Below are 25,013 nucleotides of genomic sequence, written 5' to 3'. Positions count from 1 at the left end.
GAAAGAGCTGAAAAGAATATGGAACATAAAGTTACTGTAATACTGATAATTTTAGGACAACTAAGAACAGTTCCAAAACTTGGAGGAAAAAAATTAGCAGAAATTGGAACCAAAGCAAGAATTAACACTATACAATGCACAACACTGATGAAAACAGCTAAAATATAAAGGAAAATCATTAAGTGTAGAAACCAACTCATATAATCAATGAACGTGGATCAGATACAGTACACGAACTGAAGTAGAAATAGAACCAGAAATATAGAAAGAACATCACAAAAATTCAAGAGAAATGAAACTGTCAGAAATCTGATCTTCCTCCTCCTTCCCAAAATATGATGGCACCAGCCTCGTTTAGTACCACACGAAATTGTCATGAAAGGTCAAGCAAAATGAAGGGACTTAGAAGAGAGAGCATCATTTATATTTCCACTGGAAGTGTGTGTAGATTACTGGTATCTTGAGAAACTTTATTTTTAAATTCCAATAAAAGCTAATGGTTGTTAACAGTGAAATGTCAATGGTAAATGGCTGCTATCCTAAAGAGACAGAGTGCTGAAAATTTGGAGGACTTCATTGTCACTCAGACTTCAGGAAACACTATTTGTTATTCCTAGTGAGCAATCACTGATAATAACTTGTGCCAATAATAATAATCCTAAAAATAAGTACAGTGCTAAAGAAAATGATCTTGAGAGGTCTAGGAGGATGGAAAGACTTAAAAAGAAAAATAGCATCTAGATCTACACTGGAATATATCAGAATCTTAAGGAGGCTTATTGCCATGCAAATTCCAAGGAAAGCTAATTGAGAGGAAATGAGGGGCATTTTAAAACATGATAACTGGAATCATACACAGAGAGGAAACAGATGATTACAAGAGAACACATGAGAACAAGAAAGCTCTTTGAAATTAAGTTATATGTAAAAACCTAATATAAGGAATAATACTTTGGCAATATCCCGAGTAAAATATTCTGGACCCTTCATAAATTGAACAAAAGAAGAACAGGTAAGAGAATCAAATAACCAGAGAACTAATGAGCATACACATTGTACTGCACTTTTAGAATGATACTGACCAACTCTATGTTAAAAGGAAAGAAGAATGAAAGCTGGTAAATATTAAGGATTTTGTGAACAATGCAATAACAGAACAAAAAATACATAATACAAAATACAGAAAGGCTGATTACCACCGCCAAGGCGAATATGATGATGAGCAGTGAAACAAGAAACAAAAAAATTAAGAGTGAAATGATAAGAGAAAATTGATCAAAGCAATGTTACACAAAAATACATAGGCATGGCTATAAAAAGGACACTAGAATAGAGAAATAAAACATGTCTTGACAGCTAAACAAAACAATGCTATTTGAATGAACTTCATAAAAGACAAAATAGGTAAGATCCAGGAAAACAGTAAATGGGAATGTTGAAAATTAGCTCAAAAGGAATACAAAAAAACAGACATGAAGGGGTCGGAAAGGTGGTCTACTGGAAACTGTGCAAACAAATAGTTAAATGGTGCAGGAACAAATCAGAATCAATATTGGAAAATAACAAACATAAAATCCTCTTGAACATGGAAATACAAAAAAAAAAAAAACACATCCAAATAATGAGACAGGACATGCCTGCAGATCACAGATCAAGGAGACAGAAAAACTAAGCAAATACACAGAGCTTGTCAGAGAGCTGAAGAGAACATGGAGCATTAAGGAAAGTATTCTAATATAAATAATTGTAGGAGGAGCATTAGGAAGAATTCTGAAAAACCTAGAAAAAAGATTAGGAGAAATTGAAATCAAAGGGAGAATTATACCATAGCACTGATGAAAATAACCAAAATATTTTTTAAAAGTCAATGAGTACAGAAATCAACCCACATAAGCAGGTGAATCACAAAAAAAAGTTGAAATAGTATAACATTGTATAAACACAACAGACAAAAATACCAAAGTATAAGAAAATCCTATAACCTAAGCTCACCCTCGCCTCAGAAAAAAAAAGGTCATGAGGAATCTAAAAGGCTGGAAAGATTAATAAGGAATAAGACCATTCAAGCCTTCACTGAAATGGCACAAAGTACTGAAATCTTTGAAATTTGCTACTCAAACTCCAAAGATAGCCAACAGCAATGATCAATGAGAAATCAATTATAAACGGCTGTTGCGAGAACACAAAGTGATATGCAAAAGTGATTGAAAGAAGCAAAGAATAATGGAAATCTGAAGATACTTATCAATCAGACTCCAGGGAAAACTTCTAATGATAGTAGTAGTAGTAGTAGTAGTAGTAGTAGTAGTAGTAGTAATGAAAAACATCTTAAGAGCACAACTTAATAAAGTTATCACTTCCTTAATAGATTCTGACTAATAAACTAATGAACAGAAATCGACAAGAGACGAAAATGACTTGCTGTACATTGAGCAAAAGATACCAAAGTAAAACTCAGAAAAAAAGAACATAACATGAGATAGAGATAAGAATACAGAGAGGCATATTTTGATAGGGATTCTCTGTCTCCATCACCTTTTGTCATAGCTATGACGCTATTCAATGACAATAGAAACAATGCATGATACAAAGTAACAAATAAACGATCTCTCTCTCTCTCTCTCTCTATATATATATATATATATATATAGACAATCCTAAGCATGGGCAAAAAACAAAACATACAAAAAAAAGCCCCAAAATCTATAACTACGATATAGGAAAGGAAAAATGTGTACTATTTGAGATGAGGAAGTGAAAAACTAAAAAGAACAAGAGAGAAAACTACCCAATCGATAAATGATGAGGACACTTTGTGAATGTCATAATTAAATATCTGAACATTCTGCACGCAAACATCAAAAAAACTAACAGAGATCTAAGATAAATACCTGATGAAAATAATAACAACCAAGCCTAATTTTCTTTAAGTTTACAAAGTTTAGCCATGTCATTTCATTTCGTAATAAAAGGAATTTTCGTGGGATATGGGGAGGCAAATCTTTATGAAGACCATCACTCTGCAAAAAATCTGACCCCCTCTTCCCCATGACTAACAAACTCTAAGAACATCAATAATATTAATAAAATAATATCAATAACATTAATAAAATGTTTTTGTTTGTAAATAATATTTTCACGTTTGGATTATGAGATCTAGAATGCCTAGAACGGCTCCCGTCATCAGCTCAAGTCTTGACATTTGAAAATATATTTGTAAGTCTAAGAATGCCAATTACGAATATTTAAGATATCATTCCTAGATATCTTTTTATAGATAAAAAGAAGCAAACAAAAATATTTTTTAATCAAAACTTGAAATAAAGAATTAAAATTAAAATTGAAAAAAAAAATGTAATAAAAATATATTTTTGTTTAACAATTATGATGTAGCTGCATAAATACTAAGACGTCTGGAAAATAGCCATCAAAATCTGCGCTAAAGACTCATCTTTGATGCGTTTAATAAATTCTTGGAAAACATTTTATTTCAAAAATACAACAATAAAAAATATTCTATTTTGAAACAATTTTTGCTGTTAAATAATTGGAAATATTTCGTAGCAAAGAATGAGAGGGTATACTCGTTGTCATGGTGATAGATGAGTCAGGGATGCCGGTTGCACCATCCATTCATAGACAGGGACAGACGGGGGCGGGGCAGCAGCAGTAGAGACGAGTACACTTACCGGTATTGGTGGCTTGCTGCTTCAGAGGATGGCCGACGCTGGCTTTATCACGCAACTGGTCACCTGTTGACGCAGACACGCATTCATTATATTTATCCCCCCCCCCCACGCTCTGTCCTTCCCCCTTATATTCATAATCATATATCTTCACATAAATAAAAGCCTTTTAAGTAGAAGTAACATTTTTGTTAAAGGATTTAAGGGTTAATTAATCCATTTAGCTTTTCTTTTTTCTTTAAATAGGTAATTACAGAAAGTATTTAATCTGGTTGAGAAAGATTATATATATATATATATATATATATATATATATATATATATATATATATACACACACACACTCACGCACACACAAATAGGTACTTATTGCATAACAGTTAAAATAATATGTGAAACATTTATTTGTTATACTTATCATCTCTCTCTCTCTCTCTCTCTCTCTCTCTCTCTCTCTCTCTCTCTCTCTCATATATATTATAAATTTATAAATGATAATTATTCTTTATTCATTGTACCTACAGACACTAGTGTTTCATGCTTTCGCAATCATCAGTGTAGGAGGTGACAATTCCTACTGGTCGGGAGATTTGAGCCGAGCCACTTTGGACTCCATTTGCTAAGCCTTTACCTCCAGGCCACTAAATAATTGCTACGGGAATGAAGAAAATTAAGAAGTTATAAACGCAAAATTTGGGTGTGGACAGTGGACAGGCTAGAGTGTACGAACTAGCGAAAGTCGTGAATGTTGCATTAGCGCGAGTTGACTACCTTTTAGTTCTTATTTCAGAGACAGTGACTATCCTTAAATATTCTAAAAGGGGCTTGATAATTATAAATAATAATTATTCTTTATATCTGTAGATATTAGTGTTTAATGCTTACACAATCATCAGTGTCAACGGTGACAATTTCTACAGGACGGGAAATTTAAACCCAGTCACAAAGCCACCTTTAACTTTATATATATATATATATATATATATATATAGAGAGAGAGAGAGAGAGGAGAGAGATTTGGTTTTTAGCCGATAAAAATGGCTGCTAAAGGGTCAAAACTGAAAAATTGTAAGTCGACATAAAATGCTCCTCTTCACCTATACAAAATATACATTTATACGTTAAAGTTGGTTGATTTGTAAAGTTATCCATCTGTCGTTAGTTCAAATGGTAGTGAATAATGCTGGAGAGCTAAATGTTTTGGTTTCAATGGCATCCCAACTATTCTTTTTTTTTTTTTAACTTTTCAAATCACTATTATATATTGGGTACAATATAATAATCAATAAAGAACTGACTTTATCATAATAAATACGAAATATGTATAAATTAAAATATCATATTAAGTGTATTTTACAATCAATCTCCATATATAATATTTTGATTGTAGAAATTCCCCTCTGGACCAAAGTACTGTACATATTTATACTTATTTTTTATTCTTTTATATTAAATAACTTTGTACTTATACGTTTATTATTTGATCATTTTATACTATTTTATACTTTTTTCTCCCATAATTCTTTGTATTTTTATCCCCTTCTACCATTTGTTTTTCCTCTATTTTATTCATTTATATTATTTTATATAATTTTATATCTTATCATTTATTTGTGATTAACTCACATTAAAGGCCTTACTGCTTGTGCGGTAATAAAATTTCTCAAATGCACTTGTGATGTTAGGCTGTGTAAGGTGTAAACTCTTGTCAAATTCACCTGTTCCTTCTTTCATCAGATTTATTTGTATTATCAACATTTATCAAAGACATTCCAATACAAAACCTAAGAAAATTGCCAGGCACATGAAGTATTTTTGTGTGAAATTGCATAAAAATCGACCTAGCTGTTTTCAAGTCTATAGGGAATGAACTCACAGATACACAGTCTCTTTTATATAATAGTAGAATATACATGTATCTTTAATATTTTAATATGCTAAAAGAAATAAACTGTAAGATGAACAACATCTTGAAATTTGGATTATAGACTTTTTGCCATTTATTTGCATATGCTCTGTAGTTATATTTAACATAGATCAAGCTTCATAAATAAAATGATTGGTATGAATAAAGGGTGAAATATAATTGAATAAGCATATTTTTCCCATAAACAAATAAAGAGTATATATATATATATATATTCTCTTTATTTATTTTTACATAATCAGTAATATATTGCTACACAGTCATGAGCATGTTTCGGTCAGCTAATTACCAGTAACTAAGGATCTCTTCAGAAGATACAGCTTATATGAAAGCAAATGTAAGTCACTTAAATAATTTATTTCTTATTGTTGAGCACTCTAAGTTGAAATGTAATGTTGGTTACTTAAGCTCACATAATCATAAAATCACTCTTGCCGTCTTGACATTTATGCTTTATAGACATGTTAATTCAACTGTATTTAACACGGTTAAGGTTGGCCGTGTGGTTTGTTCCTTGCTAATGAAGTTGTGGCCGGGTTCAAATCTCCTGGCCGGTTGTAATCATAACTCCCTGCACTGATGATTCCTGAAAGGATGTAACGCTAGTGTCAGTAGGTATTAAAAGGATTATAGCAATAATATATATATATATATATATATATATATATATATGCAGATACACATATATACTAAGATACGCACACATGCATATACACATAGATACACAGTCATTTGTAGATCACAGATTGTTTCACTGCATCAGCTTTTCAATGTGACTGCCTTGAGCTGAGAATGAAACTAAACCATCGAGTAGGCAGTTTTCAGTTCTATCAATTTAGTCATCAGTCACAAGCCATGAGTAAGGAGAATCTTAATGTTTATATAAACACAGTGAATTGCCAAAGTGGGCTCCATTTGTTTACATTAAGAGCTTTGCATTTTCACTATTGACAGTTGGCGATTTCATTCACCACAGTACTAAAATCAAGATATATATATATATATATATATATATTTTGCGATACATTTTGAATGAATTCAATTATTTAGACGAAAGTGCATTTTTATCTAAATGCGAGTTGGGAATAATTTTACCAATTTGGTACCTCCAAATGGGGAACGGCATATATATTGTTTAAAATATAATTATACACTGACACGTTTCGTTGTCTACGACCCATCAGGGTGGCTGAATCTAGTGAGATTTGAAATCAGGACCCCATGGAAGAAGCCTAAACTTCTACCACTGAGCTATTTTGCACGACTGCTGAATATATCGCGATTTACGTAGATGTTATTTGTTTTTGTTTTGCAATACTTTTGAATGAATTCAATTATTTATACGAAAGTGCATTTCTACCAAAATGTGAATTTGGAATAATTTTCCCTTTTACCATTATCCACTGACGTGTTTCGTCATCTACAACTCATCAGAGTGGCTGAATCTATCAAGAAAACATTGTGTCAGTGGATAATTATATTTTAAACAATATATATGAAACAAAAACAAATTAATAACATCTCGCAATATATTCAGCAGTTGTGCAAGATAGCTCAGTGGTAGAAGTTTAGGTTTCTTTCTATGGAGTCCCGATTTCGAATCTTGATTCAGCCACTCTGATGAGTCCTAGATGACAAAAAATGTGTCAGCGGATAATTATATTTTAAACAATATATATATTTTTTGGCGTCTTAGGTGACCATCAGATAAGACGAGGTGCAAAATTGGAGCAAATTTTAATAAATTTATCATATATCGGTTGTATAAGACGACTGCTTAATCACAAAACCATGTTTGTTTTGCTTTGGCTAGAGATTGCAACACTCGGTATCTTATGAAATATTGGTTTTTAAAGATGATTTTTTATCTTTAAGGGTCGTCTTATATGCTGAAATATATATATATATATATATATATATATATATATATATATATAAGGAACTTTGTTTCCGTATGTATGCCTGTGTGTGTATGAGTTCGTTTCCCATGGACTTGAAAACGGCTGGACCAATTTTTATGAAATTTCACACAAAGGTACATTATATACCTGGCAGTTTTCTTAGATAGGTTTTCTATCAGAATGTCTTCAATAAGTATTGATAATCGATAATCGAAGTAATCCGATGAAAGAAGGAACATGAGATTTTGACTAAGGTTAACATCTTACACAGCCTAACATCACAAGTGTATTTATTTTTTACCACGCAAGCCAAAAGACCGACATATGAAATCAATAGTAGGCTCTTTAATATAGTAGGGGCATGTTTGAAATGAATGTTTTTGTTTAAAGCACAATTGTACCATGATACTTGACCTTTTCATTTTAAACTTTAATTCAAGCTATTATCACTGCACAAGCAGTAAGACCAGGCATATAAACTCAACAGTAGGTTCTTTGATATGACAGGGGCGTGTTCGAAATGAATGTTTCTATTTAGAACATAATTGAAGCATGATACTTGACTTCTGTATTTTAAACTTTAATTCAAGTTATCATATATAAAAATAAATTTATAAAATCAACAGTAGGGTCTCTACAGTGCAATGTAGACTACAATGTATTGTGAACAGGGTGGGGGGACGTATATGAAGCTCCCTCCTGGCGCACTGCGATTGATATCCAATTAGAGCAGGTAATCAACTGATTTCATTGAAAAATGAGCTATTTCATCGATTTCAATGACAATAAAAAGATGGGAGTGAGACACATTCGTTGATCATCATTCAAGTCACCCTGCTAATATATATATATATATATATATATATATATATATATATATATACATATATATATATATACATATATATATATATATATATATATATATATATATATATATGCTTTACTTTAATTCACCCAAAACAAAACACATTGCCACTGAATTGTAGAAGGCTACTTTGCATTTGGAACCATATACATAGGGGCATCTCAAGTGAGGAGTCGTCCAATAATATGTTTGTTCACATTACATTTGAATTATACATGTTGATGCAGGTAGGGAAAAGTGAGCAGGGAGGAAATCCCAAAGACTAGCAGTTTGAGGAAAGAAGCTATTAGTGTAGAAAGTCTTGATTTTTGTGGATCTCAACAGTGACAGGTTGATCAAGGGCATTTATGTTGGGGGGGGGGGGGTACCAGTGCAGCAAGTATATTCAAAGCACATTCTATTGAAGTACACAAAAAAAAAACCCAGAGAGATGCAACATAGAAACAAATAAAGCTCTTTTCAGTAGTTGATACTGTTTATCAACAGTAAGATTACCTTGCTTCATGGCCTGTGAAGATGACGTAACGGATAGAAACTCAGATTGTTGAAAAAGTAATCCAGTTACAATCTCAGCCAGAAGCACTTGTGTATGTAGCCACACTAAAGCATGACATTAATTTTCTGGTCACAACACTTCATGATTTAAGACTTCAAATGTGCTCCCTTAAAACTAAACACATAAAATTTTCCAGGTGCATTTGTTTGTTTGCAACCTTTAAAAGGTTGAACCATAGAATGAGATAAAGAGATTGTTTTATTTGATTCATTTGCTGGGGGCAGCAAAGATTAATGGTGGAAAAATTGTCTCATTCAATTAATTATAATTGCTTAATCCGACTTGAAGATTAAATATCTATCTTATTATTCTGATCAGATAAATATTTTTCACAAAATACATATAATGTCTATAATCCTAGTCATGGACCATTAATGAATCCAATTATCTCAACGCTCAACAACTGCCGAATGTAAAAATTGAAATATGAAACATTTGTTTCTTAGGTTCATGAGGAGCACCATCTAATCTCATAAATTATTACATTTTTTCGTTCATTTTGGAAACGAACCAGGAATCTGAAAATTAAACTTTTGTTAACCAGATGTGTTGTTAATTGAGACTTTTCCTAAGATTTGAAGAATTTTTTAGTTTCATCTTAGAGATTTGAGGATATATTTAACAAAATCATAAACAATTTTTTAAATGTTTTGCACCACATGTGGCTGCCTGGCATGTGTTAAGAAGAAAAATATTGGCACTTTGAAAACATTGTTTCGTTTTTTATTTATATCATAGAAATCAGAAAGCCGAATACTGACGTGTTTTTTTTTGTTCGTTTGTTTCTCCAAAATAATAAATATTTATCGTTTTTAAACTATCAGTAAAACTAAAATATATATCACACACCTCTAAGTTTATTTTTACGTTTTATGCATATATTACATGAGTTTTTACGCTAATCTGAAAAAAAAAAAAATATATATATATATAACTAAATATTTAGAGAATAAGAATCGATAATCGCATTGGAATCGGGAATTTCAAACAGAATCGGTAATTGTATGGGAATCAGGAAAAATATCGGAATCGTCCCATCATTAGTTTTAGAAACAAGGACGAATGAAGTAAGAAAGTTCGGCTGTTGAAAACCTTCAGTGAGGATATCTTTGCTCATCTGTCCTGTAGACATGAGAGACAAGTGGAGTTGATTATTCTTTCGTTGCTTTCATAAAAATCTCTGATTGCTGTCCACAACTCCCAAAGGACTGAAGTAATCCTACAGGGGATGGTTGAAATCAATACGTCCTGAAAGCTGATTCGTCAATGTGTGACTAAATCACCCAACAGACATTGTTCTTCGAGAGAGAAAATTACACACCCACCAAAGTCGAGTGGGTATGGCCACTACTACAAATGACAAGATAGGCATAATTTAGTACATTTCATTAAATACCCCGTCCTTAAAACCGTGCGATGACACAACAATCTCATCTCTGTGCATGTGAATAAATCATTTCTAATTGGACAATGAATAAAACAAAAGGTTAACATGTCACCTGGAATAATTAGAAAATAATTCTAATAAATGTATTATTGTTGTCACACAATAACAATTCGTGCCATGTTAACAGTTAATCTGATGCAACAATAGCATGAAAATGAAAACGTGTTGTGTTTAATTAACCAGGGTAAACCATAAAAAACATCAGATGCATAAAATAGCTCCTTCAAAAGATCCAGTTATAAGGAGATAAGAAAGGAGAACATTAAATGCGAGAAATGTCATCGAATGACGATGACACCAAAGATGAATTAATTTTGTTAATTTATCTGATTTTATTTTTAACTAACAATGGTGATAAGTAAATCGAGTTTATTAGTTTTACTTGGGTAGAAAAATTATCAAACTCTTTACGTTATCTAATTTAAATAGCAGCAATTTTGTGCGTTGCCTTCATTGCCGTTGAGTAAGAGAATGCACTTTTAAAAAGCCACGGTCGAACGGCATCGACGTTCAAAAGATTGTCTCCCTCCCCAGCTTTTATTTTATTTTCATATTTTTCATTTCGAGTAAAAAAAATAAAAATAAAAGTTTTTCATTTGAATTAAAGAAAAATAAAAGTTATGTAATGACTATTATTTCAAAATATCAGACTGCCTGTTGTGTAACTAGTGTATTTAAAAGCGAAAATAAAAAAGAAAACTGAATAAAAAAAAGAATGCGCCGATGCGGAGAAGAAAGAAAGGGGGGAAGGGACAGAAGTAAAAAGAAAAGGAAGGAAAAAGAAAAGCAGGGAGAAAGTAAGAGTGTGAAAGGAAACGCGAAAGAAAGAGGGGGGGAGAAAATCAACTTAATAATTACTCTTTTTACTTTTGAATTCAAAAATGTCTCGCTTTAAGTCAAGTTTATTAACTTATTCAGTAATGTTTACCTTAACGTAACAACTGACGAATTTTTAAGAGGGCAGATGACTTAGGTTGATGAATTGAAAGATAAAAGAAAAGTAAAACTAGGAAATTATTAATCACGTGTTCTTGCGGAATCATTTTGCCAAGTTTCAGAGGAGGGGGAGGAGGAGAGGGGGGAGGCCGTTGTTAAAACAAAAACTGGAAATGAATTAAAATGAATTTAGTTCGACTAGAAAAATATCACCTCAGCTCAGATTTGATGATAATGTTATGATGAAATGACTTAATGAATCAATATTAGTTAATCGTCAAATCAAAGTTGATGTCGAACATGATTGAAAAGAAAGAACAGGTCAGTGCGAGTGCGTATCAGGTAGAAATCAGTTTCTAGTGGTTATTTTTTAGTTGTTAAATTTATTTCAATAAAATTTATTGGTTTCAAGATTATTATTGGTAATATTAATTTAAAATTAAAAAGTGTAAAGAATTAATTTGCGAAGGACGAAAACAGTAATTTCCCGTCTCCAATCGTTTTCCTTTTCTTTTTTTTTTGGGGGGGGGGGTGTAGTGTTCGTGAAAAGTGAAATTCAACAAATAATCGTTATCAGAACTCTCAAAAACCAATAAATAATAATAATAATAATAATAATAATAATAATAATCTTCTCCTTTCTGTTTTTTGTAATATTTACTCAGAAAAGCACTTAAATAAATATGAAAGTAATAATTTTTTTAGAATAAAAATTAAAAAGAAAACAAAAACAATAATAAAAATGAAAATTGGACACACACACAAATATCTTGCATGTTGAATGCTGTAATTTCGGTAATTTTATAGAATAATCACTAATAGATAACTTTTTTTGGTGAAAAAGAATCCGACATTCTTAGAATCGCTTAACCCTACTACTACTAACCCTAAGTCCGGGTTACTAAAAACGCTCCACTAAAGGGTTAAGTGAGTTTGTTTTTCCTTTTTGATTGTTTGTTTTGTTTTTCACATCAAAAAAAAAAAAAAAAAGGAAAGAAAAAAGCCAGACTGGAGTAATTAGTGTAATTTAAAAATAAATTTTAACATCAATGTTCATTATTTGTCTCGTCTCGAAATAAGAATAATAGATTTTAAAAGAAAGCAATTACATTTTAAATGATTTTCCCAATTGTGAAAATAATGAATTAAAAAATTAAGATTCAAGAAAAAATTCAATCAATCAAGTTTTAAAGTGTTTAATAAAAAAAACAAAAATAAAAACGTGTTTTCATTATTTTCATCTTAAAGAATTCAGTTGCTATTACAACAGATTACTACGATCAAGTCTCACAAAATAAATGATTAAAAACTGAAAAATAAATAATAAAAAGAAAACATGTTAACTAGCTAGCTGCTCTGCTGAACTTTTAATTTTGTGTTTCAAGTAAAAAATAAGTTACATAACTTTTACTTTTTAAAACTAAAAAAATTAAATCCTATGAAATTAATAAAAAAAAGCTTGAATTATTTTTTTAAAACTTTCCATCGACAAAGCCTGTTTCGTATATGATAGTTTTTGTTTCTTTACCCAGAGGATTTCAGTACTTTGAATGGAGAATCCAGAGCCAGTCTTGAAAATGGCTGAGGATGTTTGAAAGTTGCGAAAAATACAAGGCCGACAATACTAAGCATGCAAAAAGTTAAGGTATGTTAGAGCTCTAAAAGAATTCCCAAAACTAAAAATAAAATAAAATAAAATAATAAAAAGCTTCCTCATAATAAAAAAGGAAAGAAATAAGGTATTCAAATCTTGAACTGCTTCGGTCATTTCCGGGACTGACTCGGGATTCTCCAATCCATTATTCAAGTAATACTGAAATCCTCTAAATGATTACAAATTCTGTAAATTTGTAATCTAAGATGAATTAGTATTTTAATCAAATCAACGTTAATTTGTTAAAAACAAACAAACGTTGATTATTTGATTAAATATTCGGAACATTTTGAATATATAATCTTAAAAAAGAAGAAGGTAGAATGATTGAATTGTGAAAATATTCCAAAAATGATGCGGAAAATTGCTTCGTTTGATGATGTATCCAATCTTTTAATGCTAGAAACTAACTTAAGTTTTTTGTTTTTGTTTTTTTAATAATTATTATCTTTTACACTTCTGAAATGACAGAAATTGTTTAAATATTTGTTGTTCCTTTTTTTTTTTTTTAATTTTAAACGAGAAAAGAATTGAATAATTGACTACACTTCATTTTTTTTGTCCTCTGCCAATGAAGGAGAAATCTTTCTAGACTGAAGCAATTTAAATTTGTGTCCCAACACAGTGTCCCTTTTTGTAAGGATAGGGTCTGGATTGGATTACCGCCACATAAAAATCGACTTTGCCCTCGTGAGGAGGTAAGTAAATAGGGACTGCGAGTTTGGTTCGTTGTGATCTTTGTTTTCTCTAAAAAATAAAATGGCAAATACCGCACTGACGTTTAAATTGTCACAATTAAATTTTAATTCAGTAATTTTATTTATTAAAAAAATGTAAATGCCATGCGAAGACTGAAGTTAAATAAAAGTGAAATTCAACAAATATTAGCAATGGATGAATGAATGCCCTATTACTTTGCCTCCTCCGAGGACAGAGTTAGACACAAGGCCAGTTTTTAATGTGGGAAATCCAGCTCCCGAAAAAAAGACATCCTTGATTGAGACAAAAATTTAAATTGCGTCCGTCTAGAAGGAGTTCTTTTTCATTAATCGACGACAGAAAAGATGAAGTGTACTGTCACTCAGGTTCACCACTTTGGTCCTAGCCGAAAAGATGAGTGTTAATACGAAAACTTATTTTTATTGCATTTATTATAAAATAAATGGCTGACACCTTAATAATCAAATGAAATGAAAGTTTCAAATTAAAATAAACATGCGTAATTTTTTTTTTTAATTTTCATTTTGAAAATCACGAAAAAGAAAACTTGAAAAACAAACCTGTTAGAATCGTTAAGAAAACCTTAAAATATAACTAGTATAAAAACCAATGCAGCAGCACAAGCAACACGTTTTTATTTATTTATTACTAACAAGATAAAAATTGCTGAAATTTCTTAAAACAACTGAGAAAATATTAAAATCCTTCGGAAAAAAGCTGTCGACATTTTAAACAGATGACGATGTTTGTTAATATAGATCAAGCAAAAAGGATAATCATGAAAAATGAAAGGAAGACATATATTCCAACCTTTATTGGTTTAAATTGTGTTCAATAAATAACCTTTCGCATATCGTCATTAGCCATGACAACTTTTTTTTTAATCTGAAACATTTTTTGATGCTTAACAAAAACGAAAGGTGATTCATGCCATTTGGGCATGTTTACTACTGTCGAGTAGTTTTTCTGCTGTTCATTCATATTTTGAGTCGATCTCGTCATTATCAAAAGTGTTGACGAATATTTCGTGTTTAATCAAAGATTTTGGTTCTGAAAGCAACTATACATGAAGAAATCGAAGAAAATGGAGAGAGGTCATTACAAAAATGGGGGAAAAGATAAACAAACAAAAAAAAAAGAAAGTGGTGAGTGAAATGATAATCATGAGAGAGAAAGTCGAAAAAAAAAACAAAAAAAAACAGTAATTAGAAATTAAAAAAAATAAAAAAATAAACATAAAAACATGAATGGTCTTTAATAGATCCACCACTTACTTGTCTGTTAAAGATGAATTGGAAGATGAGGCTAGCGGGTAAAACGATTTATGTGAAGGACAGATAATATGAGCAGAATCTCTCGATATCCACTGAAAATCTGGTCGCTCACCACTGCCGCTTCTGTCGCTCAGCAGATAGAAAAGAAGAAAGCAGCAGTCACCGCTGCCACCGCAGTTATGATCGCAATGAAGCGAGAAATGACGACGAATGCGACGACGGACACCACGATTTTTGTTGTTGTTGTTGTAATTATTATTATTATTATTATTATTATTTATTTATTTATTTATTTATTGTATTTTATTTTTCTCCACAAACGACTGGAGACCGCTTGTGATTTTAATATTCCTATGAAAGTTTCTCCTTTGGAGGAAGCCGGTTCAACCCTACTAGGGTGAAATGCCATTCCCATTCGGTACAGTTATTATTTATTTCTTTATTTGTCATTAGGAGTTTTCACGCGAGTCATTCTCAGCCCAGTGAGAGTCTGACTAACAAGTTTCCCAATATTCCCAACCCAACACTCAGCTTATTTCAATAAACGGTGTTACAAATAAATTTGCCTTATCACAACAGCCGTTTACCATCGATTTCTCGCTGATAACGACAGTTGGCCATTTTAAGGAATTTGAAAACTTTCCGCACCCTTCCAGTATTTTATGACCCTTCATAACCATTTTATGTGACATAAACTAAGTTTGATGCCACCACGTTTTTTTTTTTTTATTGAGTTGGAGTTTATGGGATTTCTAGTAGTTTCAATTTCCCTTCTATATCATTGGTCGATGCTACCTGATTATGTGAGTTAGTTTCCGCACTCAAGGATTTTTCAACTGCTGTTAACATGTTATATGTTGTTGTATGGTGTTAAATCTTCTCTTGGATTTCAATATCTCTTAGTCGTTTTTCTATGTTTTGCGTAACCATTCCTAGTGCTCCTACAATTAGTGGTATTTTCTTTATGTTTCATATTTTCTTCAACTCTGGCCAACTCTGTCATACTTAGTTTTTCTGCCTCTTCGACATTCACACTGTGAGCTGATGGGATGGTGAAGTCTACAACTTGGTAGATTTTTTTTTCTTTCTTGTTGATTGTTACCACATTCGCTCTCCTTACTTACATGAGTTTCTCCGTTTGTATTTCCTTCTCAGAAAGTTTTATGATTTTTATTTTCCACAACTTGTTCCTATTTATCTGCATGTTCAAGGTACAAACATTTACATAGTTCCCACTGGACTGCCTTCCCAACACAGTCATGTCTGTTTGTTATATCTTTTTTGGTGAGTTTGCTGCGTTCACTTTTGGAGGACAGCTATGAAAAATAAAGGCCTGAGAATGAATGTTATCAACACCAAAATGATGATCAGTAGTTGTAATGTTGGAAAGCTCCCAGAAAGAGGAAAGTTCTCGTCTGCAGAAAAAGAGAGCTGAATACAATTCATTATTTTGTGTGTTACTTTTAAACATTGGATACACAAGAAGTGCATTGGAATTACTGGGAGGCTGAGAGATGATAACCAGTTTGTGTTCAGGAAGTATAAGATGATGGAGATGGATGAGAATTCAGATATGGAGAAAACATATCTGCATGGCGAAGTTGAGGTTGTTCAAAGTTTTGTTACCTTGGTGTTATCATTGGATCATATTGAAGAAATGTATGAGAGTTTTTGGATTATTAAATTCAATTCACAAGCTACAGCTAATAAAAACATGGGATGAAATGATAGAAATGGGGATAAATAAAGACCTGACTAGAAATATCTAAGTTTTTAAGTCAATTCTTAAAAACAGTCCAACACATGCCAGCATGTAAAATGGATATAAACTGAGTATGACGATTGTGATGATTACCATTTTGTCGCTTTGTTCACATCGTCTACGTTTGCTGTTTTTCTGTATTTGTCTCCCTTGGCTTTTATGTAGTTCATTCTGATCAAGTTGTTTTGTGTTAGTCAGTAGTGATTCAGTTTATCTGTTCAAATTTCCTTTCCATATCCATGCCTATGTGTTCTGTGCACTACTTTTTTGGCCAGTCTTATATATTATCTATGTAGCTACTTCTCTCACCATGTTTCTTTCTTTGTCCTTTTGTTTCCTGTTTCACTGCTTTCTCTATGATTTATCTTAGCAGTACATTTGGCAACAGTAATGAGCCTCTCTGTATTTTGACTGATGTATGATTCTAGTCGTTTGCTTGTATCATTCATACAATCTACAATATTTACTTGTCATATTCTCCCATCTTCCCTTTTAACATAGTCAGTATCATCCTTCAGATGCAATGCCTTGTGTATGATCATTAGTTTCCTGATTTTTTGATTCAAGTTTCCTTTGTCAAGTTTATGAAAGATCTGGAGTATCTGCAGAGATACTGCCCAAGTATTTATTCCTTTAATTATGTTTCTGATATATAATTTTGTTTCCACAAGCTTTCTTGTTCTTCTCAGGTATTTTTCAACCATCTTTTTCATCTCCAATGATTTGATGGCGTCTGCTTTCAAACTGTCTAACTTTGTGTGGGTTTCTTTTGTATTATCGAATTTATCGATTTTGTTTAAAGTTGTAACACACAATATAAAACATGTAAATCCAAGCCTATCTGAACAGATCACTATATTTCTGTTGACATGTGCAAATGTATTTTTGGGCAGCTGAAGATCCAACAGGGACAATCTGTTTGAGCTCTCATGTCCATAAGTGGCTAGTCTTTGACAGTGGAACAGTGATTGGTTAACCACCTTGTACAATTTGGTTAAGAACTACCGTTCAGGATGTAGTACTACTAGTACACTCAACTAAAATGGAGTGAACACCTTTGCAACAGCAACAATAATTTCAAATATGATTTTAAAAACTTTAAACTAATAATTAGAAAATAATTTCTGGCTTGCATTAAAGTTTAAAAGCAAACATCAAGTATGGTTCAATTGTGTTTTTAACCCAAAAGAAACTACAATTTTTCTATTATATCAAAGAATTATTTAACGGCAGATGTCAAGTATTATGCTTCATTTGTGTTTGTAAATAAAAGGGAAACATTAATTTTCTCACACATTCTTCTAGTATCAAAGAATCGTCATGAGAATATAGTGTTGTCTTTATTTTAATTCTTAACTTAGGGCTTTATTTCATACTAAATTGAATTATCCTGGCTAGCTGAGTTAGTAAAGCACGAGTCTCCATCTCAACGTTGGGAATTAGATTTTATATGTACAGGTTATAAAGTAGGTTATGGTGAAGGTTAATTGAGGATAGTCCTCGATACAGTCTTAGCCAACTTTTGAGTAGGAAATGACCTTGCATCTGTTGGGCTCTTATTGGAGAATGCCAACGGTGCTGCTCAAGCAATTTTTAAAAGGTCAGAGTTCTCCTCCTTTAAGGGTGCTAGCTTAACTCTCCCAACCTTCCGACATTGCATCATATCTTCGTGCAGTGGAAAGGAAGTAAATCCCTACTTAATTGGATTATAACTTTCTTTCAAGGAAAGTGCAGACTCCTTTTATTTTTTACTTTTTTTTTCCTGGGATACTAAATAGTATACCTGCACTCTAAAATCTGATATTGTCATAATGGTTAAATTTACAATATGCTCACATGCGATATCTAGAGGGAAGATTCTCTCTCTCTCTCTCTCTCTCTCTCTCTCTCTCTCTCTCTCTCTCTCTCTCTCTCTCTCTCAGACTTGCTAGGGCATGTCTTAGTTTACAAAATAAATAAGAAGAATTTAGTGTCCATCTAAAAGATCTGACTCTGAAAAGAATAATTTATCGTATTTACATGTATAACAGCAATAGAGGAGGTGCAATTGGAATGGATTAGAGCTAGAGTGGGAATGAGTGGTAGCTGGAGTGGGCTGTGACATTATGCTGGTTGGAACAATAACGTGATCATCAGGTGTCGGTTATTAGGTACTGAATATTTTGTCCCAAAACTGTTCTGTTGTTGTATCTAGATGAGTCTTGTTGATCTCATGTCAATATTTTCCAAGAAACTGGATTATTCAGTTTAAAGGGTAAAAGGAAGCATTGCATGACATAGCATCTTTTACAATAGGGTGTACAAAAAAAAAAAAAATATATATATATATATATATATATATATATATATTATCAATCACATTACTTAATATTAAATTTTAAATTTTAAATTATCAATCACATTACTTAATATATATATATATATATATATATATATAAGATATGTTCTGTTTGTTTGAAGCCAAGCACTTAATAGAAATCTTGTTTTGGATCTAGACCAATTGATTGGCGCAAGAGTAACAAAAATCTTGCATTCACAATGTAATCTAGTGTGGAAAGAAATTCTCTCCAACCTAACAAATGTCAATATAAGTACTAAAATTGTACAGCAATGCTGATATTGTCTTGCTGCAGTGGGTCAATATTCAAGCAATTAGATCTTGAACACGCTTCCATGTTTTTATTTCGGTCAAACGAATAAATTGTAATCAAAATTAGAGAAAATGTTACCTTCAATAAGGTTATTAAGAAATAAATTGAAACATACCTAATTTATATTCTATCGAGTTTCGTAAAATGTGCTGAAGGTGGGTGAGAGAATGAACAAACACAAAGATTAAGGCATTTTTGATTATAGGCAAATAAAAAATATAAATATAAAATAAATATCTTATAATAATACTCATTTTTATATAGTCATAACTGAATTCTTAATACAAAATATACTTTAAATATAGTTGGGTTTTTTATAACTAATATGTGCTCCCTAGAGTAAATACTTCTACCATACTTCAACATGAATACCATAAAAATATATATTTGAATGTGGAAACAAATTATAAAATATTTAAGAAACTTTTCCATTAGTAGAAATTATTACTGTCTTTTCTAAACATTTATTTATCAAGATCAAAGCTGATTTTTGTGACCCCCCCCCCACCCACCCACAAAAAAAAAATAAATAGGTAATGCCTAAATTTGGAGCATCTTGTTTAATGGCACATTTATCTTTTACTTCAAAACAATTCTCTTTGTATATAAGTTTATGTAAGTATTAAATCCAAATAAATTTATGATAATTTTGTTTCCTCTGTGAAATGCAAATGACCTTATTCATTATTAGCCATACTTTAGCTAATATAGTCTGCAATTGATATCAATTTTAGTTTAAATTTCAAAATAAATAAAAGATAATAATGTATAAGTTACAAAAAGAGGGAATAAAAAAAAGCTAAAAATATAAGGTTGATAACTTATATTTTTATATTTAAATTAAAATAGGAATTATCTCCCCCAACATTTTTAGCTGTTCAGGTCATTATTTAAAATTGTCTCCATTGTAACAAACTATTTTGATGAAATAATTATTTTTAGAAAAAAGCTGGAACAAATTACACTGCTTTAGTGAAAAGAATAGGGGTAAAAAAGAAGAAATCGCTAGTCAGAATCAAGTATCAATTGGTGAAATGCATTTCAACTTAGGTCTAACATAGAAAATCCAACAAGATAAGTGCACATATTAGAAGACTATGATCACAGTTCAACTAAGTTTCCATATGAGAATATGCTTTTATTTAAAAAAAAACTTATGGTATAAGCATGATGTATAAGCATCAGTTCTATTCTTACACAGAGATATTACAATTTAAAACCCGCTACCTCAAATGAGACTTAATTGTGCTGGAAAAAAAGGTTAATGCTGTATCTCACAATGTTACAGAAAGTAAAAAAAAAAAAAAAATGGATCCTCGCCTGAATTTTAATAGGCTTTACTGTGGCCAATGTGACACATTTTATAAAAGCTAGTTGAATAGTTTTTGCATAATCCAACAAACAAGCAAACATTTTAGTCAACATGTATGCCAATTTCATTATGTTAGACGTCTGCCATTGAGGTAATGGCCGCAACCAAAATGGTGAACACAACTGATGTGGATGTTGCCAACCTAGTGATCATTCTCAACATCATAATCAAAGTCATAGTCACAATGAAATGTGATGTACAATGTTGTTTAAAACATGTCAGAATATTTTGTAAACAAACAAATAGATGCAGACTCATATACAGACACTGACGCACACACATATTTGGATTCATGTATACTAGTAAAAACCAATGGAAATTCCATGGTGCTTTCTACATCAATCTACAACAGTAATAATAATATTGATGTATTTTAATAATAATATTCCTTTTGGAATAATAGATGTCTGTCAAGGTCAATTCTATTAAGTAAAAATGAGTCTTCCTACTTCCATAAAAATCATTGTCTTTGATAGCTAAATATTCTCTAAATAAATAAAACGAATATGTATATTTTTTCTTGAAATAAGCAGAGAGCACATAAAGCACCTGATATTCCCAAACGGTCACCCATATAATATTAACTAGGCTGAATGTTACTTAACTTTGGTAATCTGATGGGAACTGGTGGGTCGATGTGATTATGCTGACAATTATGTTTACAATAAGAAGACAAATAATATTTATTGTCTTAAAAAGAATTGAATTGCTAGAATTTTAAATAAAGAAGAGGAGGGGAAATGGACTCATACTTTTCCCAAAAGTATTGGTTGAAGTAACTCAATCGTCCTGAGTCCATTTCCCCTCCTCTTCAGCTGTAGGTGAAATAGCAAGATAAATTGGCTTATGGTAGAGCAACTAGTCTAGAAGGAAAACTCTGATATAACACCTGCAATCGTATAGGTATCTGTCAGTCGGTATACACCATGCATCGGTATAGTCATTTCTTGTCTGGTAGAGAGAGTGGGTTTTGTTCTCTGCAATGCACAATCCAATTAAAATAAATCCATAGAAGTCAATAATTTGGGAGAGGGGTATTGCATTCTTCAATAAGGAATCAGTAGTGCTGAGTTCAGATCTGTTGTGATCATTTATTCACTAATACTGTTGAGAAAGGTATGAACTTGAAATTTTCTCCCAGCAACTGACAAGACAGCAACGTAATTAATCATACAAAACAAATTGGTTATAATACATATTGTTCTTCATATTCAATAATCTCAAAGGATTTGTTAATTTTTCTGTTTTACAGCATATTGTAAAACAGAATAATTAACAAATCTTATTTTACAGTAAATAAAAAGATGTAAAAATATTTTTAAAAAAAATTTATTAGTTAACTTAGACACAGGTGAGGATGACCCCATTGTGGTGCAAACGTTGACAAGACTCGTAGGCCACTATCAGAAAGAAGACAATAAACACCTGACTGATGTATCATCAAAACTATATTTGCAATTGTCATTATAATTAGTATCTATTGATAACGATCCTAGTTGACATGGTCATCTGCCGGTGATTAGGGGAGAGGAGACATATAAGTCATTTGTTCTCACTCCATCTCATACTCTGTCCCCACCCTGGTTTACATGTCTCTGTCAGGTGTACCATCTGACAATTGGATCACTCAATAAGGCATAGTCACTCTCGGTTATACCAGAAATGGCAGTAAGTGCAATGTCTTCAATATTTTCATATCAACGTAAAGCCATCAACAAACAACGTCTCCATCAATCAGTAACTGTAAAAATGTGCAGACTCCACATGGAGATGGCAAATTCATCATCATCATCATCATCATCATCATCATCATCATCAGCAGCAGCAGCAGCAGCATCGTCGTCGTCGTCATCGTCGTTATCATCATCAGCATCATCATCATCGCCATCATCGTCGTTGTTATTGCCATCGTCTTCACATCGTCATTACAATCATCATCATCGTCTGTTTTATATGCTGACATGCGATGGTCAGCTTTTAGAAATTGACTTTCAAATTAATCTAACTCGGGCCAGATATTTATTTTTCCCTCTTTCTCTCAAGTTCTTATTACTTCATTCTTATCATTTCATCCTATGTTTTCTTTTCTTTTTTTTCAATAATTAGCTTTCATCAAGTTTTAAGAAGCTTCTCTACAATTTGACGATACATCCTCGACAATCAGTTCAATATAGTTTGGGACCATTTTTAAGCAAAGTGATCTTGTTTCTGTTGGGCTAAAGTATGATTCTGTGCTGTTCTAGGAGTTCCACCTTTTCATGCTTTAATAAGCTATTAGGTTATTGCTAATTGCCTGAAGTGTCTTTATTAGGAAATGCTAACAGAGCCGCTCAGGCATTTTTTTCTTGGGGGGGGGGGCTAGTATATGCTTCTTCTAATACACTGACTTTTTAATCACTACTCTTTGACCTTGTGTCTAACTTTCTGCAATTCGTGGGAGGTAAGTAAAAGTTGTGCATATGCCCTCCTCCTTGGCTTGGCAAAAGGAAATCGATGCATATTTGAAACGTTTCATAAATGATTCACTTATTCTGAACGTTAAGTTGGTTAGTGATGCCTTATAGATCCCATCCGAGTTTATTTCAAAGTTATAAGAGCTGAAAAGCATCACTGAGAGTTTCAACTGAAGTGAAAACATTCATTAAAACTGAAAAGTAGAAATCGACCATTTTAATTTTTTAATTATTTTTAACAACACACACACACACACACACACACACACACACACACACACACACACACATTTGATTGATTTTTACGTAAACATTTAAGTATCCCTATACAATCATAAGTATTTTTTCAGTCAACTAGGCGATGTTGCTTTTACAAAATTTCATTTTTTAATCTGAGAACTTAACTTTTGTAAAAACAACATCGTCTAATGATATCTCTAGTCAGTTATAACTAGTTGACTGAAACATACTCATGATTGTGTAATGATACGTGAATTTTTATTTTAAAAAAAAAGAGTATATCTTGCTCTACTTTGTGTTGAGCACTCTTGTATAAACCTCGTTAAATTCATTGGATGTTATACCTCTGAATATTCTTAACCCGGAATAATTATATATATATATATATATATATATATATATATATATATATATATATATATATATATAGTCATCCACATACAGTACTGTTTCGTTGTATCACAACTCATCAGTGCAGCTAGACTAGAACCTTTCTCTAGCCAGGAATTGAGTATATTCATAAACTACATTTAAAATTCCAATGAATGGAGTGACTATGATACTTATGAGCTTTAAAGGCGGACGATTAAAAAATATATCTGTCTTACTTAAAAAATGCTAGTTTTATTTTTGGTATCTTTAAACCCCCACCCACTCTTTGCTGATGAGGAGATTTTGTTTTATAAAATCAAATGATAAAATTATTGTCCAAGACTGATTTTCTGTCTCAATAAAAACATCGTTTCCGAAACGATCGTACAATTTATTGATTTTGTTTGTTCTTCCTTGTGAAACCGATTTTTAATTTTAATTATAAATTATCAATCATTTTACTCAATATATATATATATATATATATATATATATATATATATATATATATATATATATGTTTTAAACAGCATATATAAATATGAGTTGTGAGTTGTAAGTTGTCTCTGATGACATCACAAGATATCCCTCTTTACATCTGGGGCAAGTTTTATAGCAGCTGTGTTTGTGTAAATTTTTGCAAAGGACCATTTCTGACTAAAAATGACTTTTAGCTTTTTTTTTTAAACTTGTAGTTATATAAATGCTTTGTTATTGAATCATGTTTTCCTTGATTTTTCATTTACAAAATATTGTTCATGTGTTAAGTTAGCACTTGTTAGCTGGTGACCCCAAATGTTTCATTTATTTCCATTTTAATATACTCCATTTTCTTCCTTAGTTATAAGATAACTTTTATAGACAATTTATATTGTCGGCATGGTTCTTAGCACTTTTCCAAGATGCTATCATCATCAAAAATGATCCAGGGACCATGCCATTATAGGACGTGTTGTCAAACTGATAGCCAGTCTAGTTTGCACAGAGCACGCACACAGACACAATGCACAACACCCTCAAGTTTGAGACATATACGATTATTACCACAGCCACCGATATAGCCATATTATTACCCCTTATTTCCAGCTGTTGCATATTTCAGTCCACAGGTGACGATATCGATTTGCGTTCTTATTTCCTGTCTCTATCTCTTTCCTATCTTCAACATTGACATGGATGGGCGCATAAGGATTC

At 31.7% G+C, this 25,013-nt stretch overlaps 1 protein-coding gene across 4 annotated transcripts in view; it reads right to left on the bottom strand.

The window, feature by feature from the left end:
- LOC145247391 (uncharacterized) overlaps positions 1-25,013 on the bottom strand; it is a 90,337-nt gene that overhangs the window by 50,884 nt on the left and 14,440 nt on the right. The window contains exon 2 of one of the 4 annotated variants that reach the window (XM_080109094.1): positions 19,498-19,531. The exons of 2 other annotated variants lie outside the window; for them this stretch is intronic. The gene's annotated coding sequence lies outside the window, so the exon portion shown is untranslated. Of the gene's footprint in view, positions 1-14,969; positions 15,212-19,497; positions 19,532-25,013 lie in introns of those variants that run through there. One more of the 4 variants, XM_080109092.1, reaches the window with a different exon arrangement.

The sequence above is a fragment of the Euprymna scolopes genome, chromosome 25 (assembly GCF_053919585.1).
Source record: "Euprymna scolopes isolate OS-2025 chromosome 25, ASM5391958v1, whole genome shotgun sequence".
Taxonomy (NCBI): Eukaryota; Metazoa; Mollusca; class Cephalopoda; order Sepiida; family Sepiolidae; genus Euprymna; species Euprymna scolopes.
Note: the sequence above shows the minus strand (reverse complement) of the source record. Positions and strands in the feature narration are given on the sequence as shown.